At 37.1% G+C, this 15,094-nt stretch overlaps 1 protein-coding gene across 1 annotated transcript in view; it reads right to left on the bottom strand.

Annotated features, from left to right (window-relative positions):
* The window catches only part of PMCA (plasma membrane calcium-transporting ATPase 3), a 150,587-nt gene extending 136,044 nt beyond the window's left edge, over positions 1-14,543 (bottom strand). The window contains exon 1 of the mRNA XM_028307276.1: positions 14,145-14,543. The gene's annotated coding sequence lies outside the window, so the exon portion shown is untranslated. The remainder of the gene's footprint in view (positions 1-14,144) is intronic.
* Between the last annotated feature and the right edge of the window lie 551 nt (positions 14,544-15,094).

The following is a 15,094-nucleotide window of genomic DNA, read 5'->3' as shown; positions in this document are numbered from 1 at the left end:
TGTAACTAAGCTTTAAGTTTACTAAGGTACCTACATACCAAATTTCAAGCGTCTAACTTAAGCAGTTTAGATTTTTCATACAAAAGGATTTTCCCGCTAATTCCCGAACCCGTGGGAATTCCTAAGTATACTATAACCTGCCTAAGAGTATGAAAAATAATTATACCAAGTTTCGTTAAAATCCGTCGAGTAGTTTTTGTTTTTTTTGTTATTAATTTTGATGGCCAGAACTGGCACATGACTGTGGCCAGAAATGGGGTAAAGCTGGCCAGAAATGGCACAAATTCCCATTTCTTTTTCTTTTCTACAGGATTATTTTTCCATTGAATCATTATGAAAAAAAATATATCCTTAGGCTAGATCTAAATATATTTAATCACTTTATACAAGAAATAAGTCCGTGATAACAAAAACTGTAAAATGACATAGCCTCAAAGTCTAAAAATTTCTTAAAATGACCAAAACCGGGTCACCTGCCCTACATAAATAGTAAATATCTGTTAAGTCGAAATATTGCCAAATAAAATAGGCGATCTTTTTTCACTGATGGTCTGATGTCATGATGCAGTTCAGTCAGTTTACGCAGCAAGTAAACTAATTTAATTTTCGCTATTCAATCACACACTCACTATGGCAACCGAAATCGCCCGAATGAGGGTTTTCTCGATTAAAAAATCCGCCAGATGGCAATAAGTAGACAAGTTGCAAAATCTGACATTCTATTCGGACTGATTCGATTTTTGAAATGTGTGACTAGTCTAGTCTACTAATAGACCCACTGATCGCGTTCAAAGCACCTATGCGGCGCTAAACTCATCACGACATGCAACGAGGCAATGGGCCAACTATCCGGCCGCCGGATATCCGGCTATCCGGCCTAGCAGCTGGCCGGATATCCGGTATCCGGTATCCGGCCAAACAACTATCCGTTTCATCTCTAATATGTACATATGAATGCATGATTAAACTTAGCTATGCTTATAAATATACAAGTAATACCGGTATTCTTATGCCAATTATAATCTCATTGTAATATATTCTGCTATTGATCCTAGGCAACTATTTTTATGACGCATACAATCGGAATCTGATACTTCATACCATTTAAAGTTAAATGTTGATTTTAACGAGTCTAATGAAGAATGTTTTCTGCAGTCAACCGAAGTTCCGAATAACAATTTTCATTATGCGATTCTCTAGTGCGGCGGACCCGCTCGCATCGCTTGTGTGCACTAAATCCAAGTTTCTACGAACTGCTCCCCCGACGCGGGAAGGTTTTTTTATTTGATCCAACTCCACGGTATGCAAGCAACTCTAACTCTTGCGGCAGTAAACATTACGATTTCTGAAAGGGAGTTAGAGTCACTACTATAGCTCTTGGTGAAATGCTCGTTTTTATTATTATGACCGTCAACGGTGAACCGATCGACTTAGTTAAAAAATAACTTATTCTAGAAATCTTTTGTTTCACGAATAGTACCAGCTGTGTCATTGAAAATAGAAAGGTGAATACGACCATTTCACACTCAGCTAGGTACTCCGAAGGTAAACGCTTTTTACAGTTGGAATAATCCATTCACTTTGTATTAAGCTAATTCGAAAATGGGTCGTGAAGCAAAAAATATGTTGCGTTTGTACGGTATTCGTCACGTGAAATGGATTTTGCTTCAGAGAAAACTAAGTGTCCTTCAAATTGAGCCGATTGTTCTAGATGTTGAATTATCAGAAAATTTGCCAGAACATTAGCATTTGCCGTTTTGTCTCTTGGACAATTTTGTTTACTATTCACAAGAAAATATTGTGGTATTCAAAGATTACCTTTTAAACAAGTGTTGCAAACTGGAACCCAATGCACATTTGATCCCGAATCAGATCCAATAAAATGCATCCGCGTTGTTATTGCGCCCGTTTGACTCGGAACAATTTTCAAGTGTTCGGCACCCGGGAAAATTTTCCGATGTTACCCACTCAACAAAAGCTGTAAAGGGCATTTCGCAGATTTCGCACGAAATGAAGCAACGTTTGGCAACAATCGATCCGTTAAATCTGGCCTGTTTGTTTAACAAATAAAACGGAACAAAGCGAGTTCGAATAAACTACGGGCAGTAAAAATCATACCGGCCAACAGAGCGGTATATCCAGCGAATTTTGACGCAATGCTATTTTGCACGTTTAATTTATCAAAGTTTTCGACATGCCTGCACAAAGTCATCTTTTCCAAGAACAATATGAGCTGGGTCTTTTCAAGACAAGAGTGAATAGGCACTGGATAGGTATAGTATAGTCAGAAGCACATTAAAAATGTTGCAAAGTCACAACCATTACCACTACATAAGGTACTAGTAGTGCTGACCTTGAAGTGCCATTGTCCGTACCATCTAGAATACGTCTAATAGCATCGATTCACCGTCCCAAAACTGTATTTTTGTGTCTAGTTTATTGGGAGTTTAGGCTTAAGAGAGTATAAACAAAAATGATATAGGCAGAAAAACGGACAATAACTTAAAATATCATCAAGCCTACAGAATCACAGCATACCAATTTAGCACTTGTTCGACCTTTTCAAAGCATTTATGGTCTAAAAACATAGAGCAGTCGTGAGACATAAAACAATGATGTAATAGACAGACAGACTGAATGACCTCGAGCAAAGCGGGCCTCAAATCCCCGTGGGTGGCCATACTTAAATGATGTCTAGGTAAATCAACATGGTGACGGACATTAAGGCCAGGTTTCTGATTCTGAATTTAGATTTTTGGCCTGAGCGTGTTCACTGTGTGTGTGTTGACGTGTTCCACCAATCAAGTATGAACTTTTCATATTAGATTCCAACAGGGCCTAAGAAACTTAAGAATAATTTTCATGCGCGTGCGGCCCATCTACCAGTATTAGGAAGTGCCCGACTTATAAAACGCGTTTGTTGACGAAAGTATCAGGGTTTTGAGTACTTTTTTTGAGCTTGGTAAGTGGTGCCAATTTCGAAGTAAAACTGGCCACCGCTAATTTCGAAGTAAAACTGGCCACCGCTAATTTCGAAGCGAAACTGACCACCACTGGTCATGCTGATGATGCCACTACATTAATTTGCAGGTTTTCGTCATGAATATGACTGATGATACAATACAGCTAACGCTAATTCTGAAATATGATACGGTAATAATGATGAGTTTAGCCTCAAGACTCAAGAGTGTGACTGCACTAAGGCGAGGTCAATTTCATGGTGATGTCATTACTCCTCATCTTACTAGCGATTCATCTTGACATTCCATTAGTGTACCATGATAGTAGTTTTACATTGGCTTTAATATCATTCAACTATTAGTTAGCAAATGTCATTCTACTTGTCTACAGGAACATAAATAGAATACCCACACCCTGGGAGACATTCCCCGAAAGATCTTTTTAGTGCTAGTGGCCAAAAATCTGACTGCGAAGAAAGCTAAATTAAAAAGATGGAGACAAGATGATTTATGGCGTCAGAAAACTACATTTGTTTTGAATTATTTTTATACATATTACACGCATGGCCCATAACATAAAACATAGCCCTTATCGGGCAGTTGGTTAAAAAGAAGCCACGAATCATCGTTTACGTCACAACTTAAAACAATGTAAAAAATCATAATGTATTTTTAACCGCTTTTGGACCTTGAACTGTTTTCAACCTCTAAATTATTTATCTAACAATCTCCATTACTCGGTATAAAAAAATACCATTAAACAACATAGATTGGCGCGCCACAAGGGTATTGACTTCGGGCTAAGGTTACATTTCCAAAGCCACACGAACGCAAAAACTATGCACCTAAAGTAAGAAAATATAATGATCCAAATATAACACAAATTAGTTGTCTAAAAACTAAGAAGAACTTGTTATTATGGCTACTAAATGACTGATAAACATAATATAAACATCGATAGTGGAAGGAACACATAATGTACTAAAATATCTGACTCCGGATATCACTGGAGTTGCTCGTGCACGTTCATTTGTCTCCAGTAGGATTCGAACCCGTTGATTTTTCGTCGGCCGATAGTTTAGTCGGGCAGTTGATCAGTATGGGCATTAGGGTGTCCCTTATATGGCCGAGAAAAATTTTTTTTTAGATATTGAAATGCATACCCTCTATTTCTTTTCGTACTACTCAGACATACTTAAATACAAAATTTCATCATCCTACGTCCACANTCGGCCAACTAAAAATCAACGGTGTGCGCCTACTCTAAGCGAACCTCCAGAAAATAAAGGTAAACGCATCGTTGCCAGAAAAGAAAACCCGGTTATGTTCCAAAGCTAAACACATAACAGTCGGCGCAGTAAAAAATGTACTGTTTATATGTTGCGGGCTGTTGCCGATAATTACTTATTGTCCGCCATCTTGCGTGAGTCACTCGTGCGCAGTAACTACCAGACAGTTTCGGCGGTATATCAAAATTTACACACAGCATTACATATTGACGCTGCGCTATTCGGTCGGTTTATATCAAGTGCCATGGTATTTATAGAATTGTTAGGTAATACCTCCTTGCACCTTGAATGCTGTCGTATAGCTTGATCGTGTTTATGGATTGTATTTTAGGATGTTGGTAGACTAATTCAGTAATTAATCACTGGTTCAAGAAAATTAATCTTTAAAGATATAGAACAGAGAATATGCACTGGCAATTTGAACATAAGTCGAAGGCCAAGGATGTAGGTTGTTAAAGATGAAGTGAGTGAATAGAATAAATAAAAATCTGTTTCTACTTTTAACATGGTGATTAGTATAATATGCGTGGTATCCAGACAACCTTCAGCCACAACCGGTTTGATGTAATTAAAATTGGAACCTTTTTTGGTAGTTCAAACACTTATCAGGCAGAGGCTGGAACAAAACGTTTTGTTGGTAGGTAATTCCATTAAGAATTTTGGAAGATTTGTAAAACTATAATTACAAGGAAATGCTACTTCAGCCGCCGCATTCAGCCCTTCAGTTTCGTCCTTGTCACCCCCTATTGTTGTATTATACATAAATATTAATGAATCCCGTGTAGGTGTGCCTGAATACACAATGAGCTTTACAGCGTTGTCGAGTTGTCTATTTACAACAGTTCGAGACAAATTCAAAGCCTGCGTAATATTATGTAGACGGTAAGTTTGTTTCAAGTAATCTCAACAAAGCCACTATGGTTAGGCAACTTTATGTTTTGGATTAATAGATAATCCGTTATTAATCTTTTTATTTTACTAATTTCTTATTATATCCCTTAGCTTCAACGGTATTTAACATTGTTGCTTAGCTCAGTTAAAGTTTACAGGATTATCCTCTAAAATATTTTTAAATTAATCGGCATTCAAAGTTGATCATTGGAATTTTCTTGCTTCTTCATTTTTGATATCCAATCGTAGTAATTCTTCGTTTACGGAATTCCTATTGCTTCGAGAAACATGACCCATTTAGCAGTTACCTCAAAAGCGTCCCGTTCGTGTTCGATGGGACATTTTCACATTTTAAAATCCACTTTCCAGGTGCTCTCAACATTTTCCAGGAGTGATAGCGTCTCCTCTGTTATCTGAATGCTAACTGAATCGGAAAACTCGGTTCCGACGCTAGTTGGCTTTAGCCCAAGCCATTTTGGGTTGGGTCGTCTTGATCGATTCAAATGGCATGTTTTAGTACTAGCGGTATAAGTAGGAGCGTGGTCTGCTCTGATTTCTGATTTCGATATATTCTGCTTTATAATCCCTGTTATGTTACTTCGGAAATCATCGTAGAAGAGAGCCAACGGCTAATAAATAATATGCGCTAGTCTGACAGGACTTGCACTAGAAAGCAGCAAATTGAAATGTGTAATAGACGTGAAACCCATTTACTAGGAATGTTTAATTCTGTCAGCTATTTTACCAATTATTATGCAGTGCATAACTCTTGGTTCTTCTAAATACGAATCCAATTCATAAACTTAATATTGGTAGGATAGGAGTATAGGAAGTGGTTATTAATTTTGTACAGAATTCCTCTACCCTTCAGACTCTATATTCACCTATGACATTTCACTTGATTCGATCTAATTCTCACAGTTTATTGACCTTTTGATTAAAAACACCCACCTCATGATGACATCAGCGTGATACAACGCGACTTTTAACCTTAGACCCTGAATATACGGTATTAAATTCCAGATAAGAGCTCTCGAAATAGCAATGACACACTTTTTATTAATCAAACTACAATTTCATTGAACGGTTTCAATTTAAGCGAATAGATTTTTCTTTTACCCATTTCGATTTAATTTTAGAGCGCGGTGCAAAAAGGTGGACGATAACTTGAAATAATGAATTTCATTCTGCTTTTGCTTTAAAATTTGCTGGGTAAGGCATGAAAGTAAAATTGGTTAGATTAAAAAGTATAAACGCAGGTCGCTGACCGTCAACCTGGTTGGATCAGACTGAGCATGTATTATGAAAGTTGCACATTACATATTCTTTACAGAAACATCATTAATTTCTCTTTCAAAATCTCTGACCGTATTTCGACTAAGATGGATTATTTTTAGCGTGGTAATTTATGGGTAAATTAGATAGATCGTGGAAGGAATGTCAAAAAGATACATTTAAGTCAGTTCCAGTTTCATTTTACTGGGAAGTTTAAGCTGGTCTTACTTCAAAAATCAAAGACAAAAGCACATAGGTTTTTTACGTTCTCCAAGTTAAAGATTACTGAATATACAACAGATAATAGATTACAACAGACCTTAATTGGATTGCAGATGCAGTGCACAAAGCAACAAAGAAAACACTAACCCAACGCCTCTTTGTTTCACCCATAATCCGAAATGAAGAAACCTCACAAATAAACCTCAACTTTATGAAATCTCTCGGAATGCAGAAAGAAGCTGAATCTCAATGGCAAAGCAACTCGACCCGTTTGATACTGCGGCGAATGAATAGTAAATGCGAAGCGTTTTTCTCGCCCGTTTTTATGTGTTTTCGGATGAGAGACGTCATTTGTCATAGTCCCTTTTTGATGGGAGGGCATTGCGCAAATCCATTTACCGCTCAAGGACACATATATCTGCCTTCGGATCTCTCCCCTCTCGGTTAGTTGCTGCAATAAAATTCAATGGTAATAATAATTCAGGGGAAACAGATTACTGTGGACGAGCTTTAACTAATTAATGCGTTAATGGAATTACACTGAAGGAACTGGACTTGTGAACATTTTATGATAATACCTGATATTTGTTCAAAAATACTTGAGAAAAATAAAAATCATAATAATGATCCTTGGGGAGGCCTTTGTCCAGCAATAGCAGTAGGTTGTAACCTTAGATTAATAAAACCTAGATAGATAGTCAGTGCACGAAAGGTGAGGCAATTTTTAGGGAGCCGGCACGGCTCACCCGTAAACGTCACATGAACTGTCAAAGTGAAAAATTGGTAAACTCGTCCGACGAATTTTAATTAATTAAAACGGTTTGTGCTGTGAAAGGGTGTCTAAAATACATCAGAAAAACGAAAGAAAGTGACCAGTGTTACCTTTCATAAGTAAGTAAGCTACAATTCGACGCGTATTTTGCTTGAATTTNAAGAGGAAGCGCAGTAGAGGATCTTTTTGACGTTGCGACGGAATCGGACGTGCTTAGGCTCGAAAATATCGAGATCTAGTGATATCGATGTTTTGCTATCGTTCTGTAGCAGTTCATTGTAAAGCCGACACATTCGTACTACTGGGTTGAAAAAGGACGTGTTATTCTTGAACACTTGCAATACAAATGTCTTTTTGCGGTTTCTAGAAAGAATTCTGGCGTTAAAGTTAAGCAAGGAAAGCAAAATAGGGGAGTCAAAGGCAGAGTGCAAAATCTTATGTAGGTGAAGAAGATCCTGTTGCTTTCTACGCACTATCAATGGTGTCAACTTGAAGTGGCGAAGCCTGTCCTGATAGGACACCAGTTTTCGGTGGAGTCCGGCTCTGAAGGATAAGATCCTGAGGCATTTTTTTTGTACCCTTTCAATTCTCTCAGAGTGAACTGTGTAGCTGGGTGCCCAGATTACAGAACAGTATTCTAAGCAGCTTCTGACAAGGCTATAGTAGGTATAAAGAAGACTTAGGTTGCTCATTAATAAATTCAAAGCACATATTGAAAGTACCTTAATGAAAAAGGGCTACTATAAAGTCGATGATTATTTAAAAGATAAAAATGTTTGGGATGCGTTACTGCCCAGCTCGCATAAATATTTATAACTTTGTACATTTTAAAGCCTGTAAACCTTTGAAAAAGAGGCTGACAATAGTGACTGAGTTTCTTGCGCTGCTTCTTCTCAGCACTGGCCCATTTATTGTCCTGAAGCAGTGGTAGGGTTAATACTGGGACGTGTAAAAGTGCTTTTTTTTAAAGCCTATTTACAGAAATAAATGAGTTTTACGATAATTTCCTAATAATAATATCCTATAAAGCTAAGCGTGCACTTGTCGGTATCGTACGCAACGGACGCATTGTACGAAACACATCGTATCGGATGTGAGTTTCCATATAAATAATACTACGATCCGTTGCGTGCGATACGTCCGATGCGTACGATACCGACATGTGGACGCTTAACTTTATAAATCTTTGAGGTTAAACATCAATAAAATTGCTTATAATAATGACGGCTTTTATTTAAAGTCCACAAAAAGCCATATTAAGGCCTTTAAAAAAACTAATTTCTTTTTCTGGGCTATTCACTCTAATGACAAATAGGGCAAGTGACCCGGTTGTGGCCACCGACCCCTTTTTTCCATTTAGAACTTCAAATCGTTATAACTAAGGCAAAGACTAATATATTACTCTATGGTTTACGGGAATAAAAATATCTAATATTAGCAACACTGATAGCGTTAACAGCTTTGATGTGTCAAGCTTGACTTCAATCCAACAAGTCATTATTTTTTGAGAAGCGTTAATTGTTTTAAGTCTTAGCAAAAAGGCTAAGGCGAGCGGGTGAGTAAACAATCATTATTTTCTACGTCCTTCTTATTTTATTAAATGTTTATGTTAATCCTTAATAAAGAATACACTGTCTAAGTGGTACTAATGATATTTTATCGCTATTTGTTTATTAAGTGGGTTTATGAGAGGTGGCCACTAATGGAGCCAGAATGAATGAATTTTCCCATCTTTGGCCACATGACTGGCCAAAAGTGGTGCACGAAGAACCCCACTTTTGGCCATCTAGTTTTTCAATTTAATTACTTAGCTATTTTGATATAAGTAATCGATTCATTTTCAGAGTTACGATTATAAAGCCTCCATCGAAACCAAATACTAAAAAAATCNAATCCCCACTAACGCCAATGGAGCTTATAATGGGGATTAATGAACTTTTTAGTTTATTTTATTTTTCTTTATTCAGAAAACTACGTTAAAAAATAAAATACTAATGTAAGAATCATGTACCTTCTATTTATTATTGGATAAGAACTTACTTATTGATTATTTTTATAATCAAATTAAATTAAATTTAAGCCTGATTACAAAGCTATTAATTTACACCATTTTTATCTTGTTACATCTTGGCCCAAATTTGTATGTAATTGTTTCAATCTTCTTTTAAATGATGAATGGGGAATAACGATTCAATATCCATAGTGCTTTTGGTTAATCAGGTAAGTGTTAATTTTTTTTAAGTATTGTAATCAGTCTTAAATTTAATTTAATTTGATAATAAAAATAGTAAGTGAGTTCTTATCCAGTAATAAATAGAAGGTACCTGATTCTTACATGAGTATTTTATTATTAACGTACTAGGGATTAATTAACTTTTTAGTCCATTAATCCCCATCATAAACTCCATTGGCGTTAACGGGGATTAATGAACAAAAAGTTAACTAATCCCCGTTGACGAGGATTGTCAACGGGGATTAGTAGAATAAGAANCGCCTTCACTGTCTACACTCCCCAACAAAATTGACACTAATGACATAAGATTTTTGCCTCACTCTTGACGAAGCGTTTGTATGAAGACTATCCATCTAGGTTTTATTAATCTAAGGTTGTAACGAACAAATGAACACATAGTTATCCAGAAATATAAATATTATACGCTTTGTATTTGATTCCTTTTTATGTTACCTACATTAATATTATATAATATTCACATGCCGGGCCAGATAAATCTGTGTAAGAATAAGAGCTATTATTAGATTATTATAAAACACAGGCCTCGTTTTGTTATTTTTCGATAACGGTAGTCGCCAAATTCAGCATTTACACTCGTGCATGATGACGGTTGATTAGGTCATCAGAGGCATTTAGCTTCAGATAAAGATGTGTCAATCATCTTATAACTAATCACGCCACGTAATCTGGCTCCCCATCGCCCAATGATGTCACAATCTAATAAGAGGAAGAACGGAATCTTTATGAACCTATTCGAGATAATTGTCATCCTCGCACATTCTTGGGAGTTCCGAGGAGTCCTTGCTAAATTAAGTTTGCCTCGACTTGTAATTGGTGACGTCATAACCGCATGCACAATTTTTATAGATTCCAACACGCCTGAACCGTTCGCCAGTTTATTTATTGGGCTCTTAACTTTTACATACCCGGCTCCCCGTTTAGTAAGTTTTTCGCATTGCCGTAAATTCTCTACGCGTACGTCAATGACCTTAATCATGAAGATGAAGGGTCATGCTGCATGAGGTCACTAACTCTTAAGGAATTGTAACATACCACATAGTTTCAAAACCCTCAATCAACTGTTTTGAAGGGCAGAAGGAATTAGCAGTTCCAAGTTCTAACTTAAGTATGTTATAGAAGGTTGAATTTCATTATTTCCACCAATAACAACTATTTTTGATGAAGATTGTCGCCATAACAACAATGTTAACAGCATTGTTGTGTTCCAGCAATTGGAGGTAAGAAAGATAGTCAGTTCCTCTGTGGTTGAGGATTCCGTATGAAGCTCGCTCCCACCTCTGAGCCTTCTTGTTTGGATTTTTAGAAAAAGATACTTGGGTGTCATTATGTCAATCTCACCTATTGAAACAGTCAGCATCAAACTTATTCCAATGAGGGTTTTCGCGATCGAAAAATCCGCCAGATGGCAATACGTAGACGCGAGGTACAAATGCTGCGTGATTGGTGGATTTTGACATATCTGTCAATGTCACGTCAAAAATAACCAATCATGCAGCATTTGGACCTCTCGTCTACGTATTGCCATCTGGCGGACCTTTCAATCGCGAAAACCCTCATTGTAACAAAGACGTGTTGCGAACTTTTTGGCTGCTTTGGGTGTCACGAAACTATTTGAAGCTAACTGTACATTTCTAGCAAATCAGCTCAACAATGGCGGTGTCTCCGTCATCATCAGCTATCTTATAATTTCTCCTCAGCACTTTCGCTAGTAATGTGAGCCAGGTCGTCACGTCGGTGACGTCACGCGTCGCGAGGGCCACCAGTTTTCTATTCGCGTGGCGCGTGACGCACGCGCATGTGACGCGGCCGTCGACGATCATTCCGTTCGCTTATAAACTTGTGAAAGCGCATGATTTTTTTTCAGTTCGATTACATCATTACAATGATTCCTCAGCTTCAGCCAAATGACGTCCACTGCTGGACAAAGGCCTCCCCCAAGGTTTTCCATAACGATCGGTCCTGCACTTCCCCCAATCCGCTTCGTACCTACTTTCCGCGACCTTCACCAATCTTAATTTATCCTTACCTTCCTTATCTAAGAAAGGTAACCTTGTCTGAATTTTATCAAATCCCGATTAATGTCAACATAGAAGGTAGGGTCGACTAGAAACATTACACTGGTAATTGCCTGATTGTATTTGATGCTTAGTCTTGCTCATGTGAGGAGAGGTCATTAAGGTTCAATGACTCTTATTTACCTACCTATGTACCTACTTCTAAAAATTCTTTCACATTAGTTGAACTACAAATTTTGAAAGTAAACCTAAATTGTGTTTGCTTAATTCCCATGGAATTTCAGAAACTCCACGAAATAGTAACACAAAAACAAATTGAAAACCAAGTTAATACAGGGAGTAGCATAACAAATCCGTGGGCGGGTGTCGTAATTTCATTTGTTCCGAACAACAGGGAATTCTGCACAAATTTTCATACTAACGCATATTAAATGCATCTGGGAAGTCGCCCCGCGGTGGCGGCGACTAGTTGTCATATTTCAGTTTAAATCGGCCTCCCCACCCCCCTTTTACCCCCCATCCCGCTAACCGCGGTCCCAGGCGGTACATACGGGGCACTGCCAAATTGCTTGTGAGATATTACTGCTGCTGAATTGAAACTTCGGCCCAAATAGGGCACATAGTGTGTTAAAGGATCTCGAACATGCTTTGAAAATTTTGGCACCACATCCTGTATGAAATGTACGGCACTCATACAGAATTTAGATGGAAATTCATCAGTTTCATGGTTGGTAAATGGAAATTATTTGGCAAATCAATTTGTCTTGTGAATGGAAATTGTAATAAGAGGTATAATTTCATTGATCATTTAAAAAAGACAAAGTACCAATACTACCATTAAAAGAAGAAATTACTTACAATTATTACAGAATATAATATTGGTAGGTTTCTGCATGCTAGTTTGCTGACACAATACATCTTTAAACATTTTCCCGTTCATTCAATCTTATATTCAATCGGCACCCATTTATATCATTTGATACAAACCGAATCCTTTACGTTAGGCAGTTATTAAGAATTGGTGTCATTATACGATATCCTTGGCAGCCATCCTAGGTAGGTCCTGAGTTTATTGTCTATCCTGTACAGTTATGGATTAAGTAAAAAGATTTATCGTAGTGAATGAATACTTAATACATGACGCAAGCTCCGTCCATATTACAACTTGGAATAAAGCCAAATAAAATATCAATACAATTACTATGGAATAAAGTTATGTTGACTAAATGGTAATGCATTTATTAACTATGAGTAAGCTGAAGAATGCTTGGCCAGTTATATTGTAATAAATTATGTATTTCCTATTCGGTCTTTTGCTTCGTGGGTTTGGTTTCGGTTATGTAGTTGTTAGTCAAGTACAGTATTAAAACAATTAAGAGATAATTGTATTAGTTCGTTTGAAATAGAAACATTGGAATAAGTAATTTATTGCAAAATAAGAATAAAAACCCAAAACTCAAGCTATAAAACCATTGGCAGATAAAAACATAGCTACCAATTATGTGTAAGAATTTAGTTTGGCAATGTTTTTGAAAGAATTTAATTACTTAAATGAAGTGTAATTTTCCAAGAGAAAAGGATAAGCAAACAAGTAGGTAATTTTGTGAAAACAGTGACAGGAATGCAGAAGAACTTTAAATGATTTGACATCATCATAGTTGATTTTGTATACTAATTTAAATGAACTATAATGGTTTTACTAAATTCGTACATTAATACAATAGTAGCTGAAAAGGTCAGTGGCCATAAAACAGTTTTGCTGGGTAAACAACAGACTAATAATACGTTTGAGCCAAAAGAAAGTACAAAACAAAGTTGTAATTAGTTCACATTAGTAATTAGTCGCATGATTATCATCAACATACATCTACCTAGTTAAAGATGCATTATTTCATTACAAAAATAAGATTTTTATGATTTTGTATGTTGGTTTTTGAACACACCCAGAGGTGAAATCCACTGAATTTATTATCTGAACACAAATAACCGTGCGCCAATATAACCTATACGCCTGTTGTAATAGAGTCGACAGTCGCGTATCAGTGCTAGTGTTTGACATATACATTTTGACATTTCAAATACCTTCAAACACGTATTTTTTCACATTTTTCTACAACAGAAAGGAATCCTTACACGTTAACATAAACTAAGGGGCCGCGGAGATTGTATAATATCCACTAATAATACCACGTTGTCTCAGCAAAGCCGGTTTGTCTACTAGCAGATAATGCCCGTGTTTATTTTTACCCGTTACGCGTTCACAGCAGCTGTCTGTTTCATCTCAGCCCGGCCAAGGGAAAATCACTATTCGCAACAACCAAACTCAAATCATGACTTCACGACACGTAAAATTCAAGCTATACTCGGAATCAGAACACGTTTAAAGGGCACAAGAGAATGTTCGCTCCCAATAAGCGCAATCAACAAAAAACAACCTAATTTTAATAGAAAACGAACGGTCCATACCTTTGTCGTTCCTGGCAACAGGATCAACACCTCCACAAAACAATATCCCAATGAAAATCACAAAATTCCACACTCAAACCACGACGACAGTACACAGGGCGTGCAATCACTATTCACAGCCGGTGCGGAAGATTCACAAATGACTAGTCGAACACTAGAAGGTGAGTAGAAAAAACACAGATTACACTAACTTAAAATCTATGATTTTCACAATTAATATCTAGGTTGAACAGAAACGAAAAACCCGCCAACTGTCAAAACTAAAAAACTACAAGCACCGACGCGCCGCGCGACCGCGCGGTTCGAGTCCGCTTTTCTGACTGGCACAAGGCCGCTACACACGGTGCTACACGATGTCCGTGCGCCACACACAACCCGACACGACCGACTGCACGCTACGGCATGCTTCTGTCGCAATTTAATTTTCATTTATATTAAAAGTAGCAATCCCGCTATCTCATAATTGACAAAATATTGTACGAACGTCGCCGTTATCTAAATCGTGCGATGCGACAAAATTATGAGATATCCATTCGAACGTGAGTTCTTACGATAGAGTAATGCAGCCACGTTGAAAAGAACGCTGCGGACTACGAAAATACGTACAAGTTAACAGTCATCTATATCCGTCCGGGATAGACGTTAACCAGACGCGCATGCGTCAGTCGGCCCGCGGACACGACGTCAGTGAATGACAAGCCTTGCTTTTTTGAATGATTTGATCGATTTACAATAATGTTTAAATCGTACGAAAAAATCTTACTAAACAAAAGTAATTTAAATAATAAACAAATGTATGGCGTTTTTTTTATAAAATCAGGTTCAGATATAAAATTGTTAATCATTTTCACTGCGAAAAGTTTGTAAAAAGTAACTCTATAAGTTTGATGTATGTAAAATATAAACAATAAAACAATAATACTGTAAAATTTCATCAAAATCCGTTATGC

Source organism: Ostrinia furnacalis, unplaced genomic scaffold, assembly GCF_004193835.3.
Source record: "Ostrinia furnacalis isolate ACB-3 unplaced genomic scaffold, ASM419383v2 OfSCF2155, whole genome shotgun sequence".
NCBI lineage: Eukaryota > Metazoa > Arthropoda > Insecta > Lepidoptera > Crambidae > Ostrinia > Ostrinia furnacalis.
Note: the sequence above shows the minus strand (reverse complement) of the source record. Positions and strands in the feature narration are given on the sequence as shown.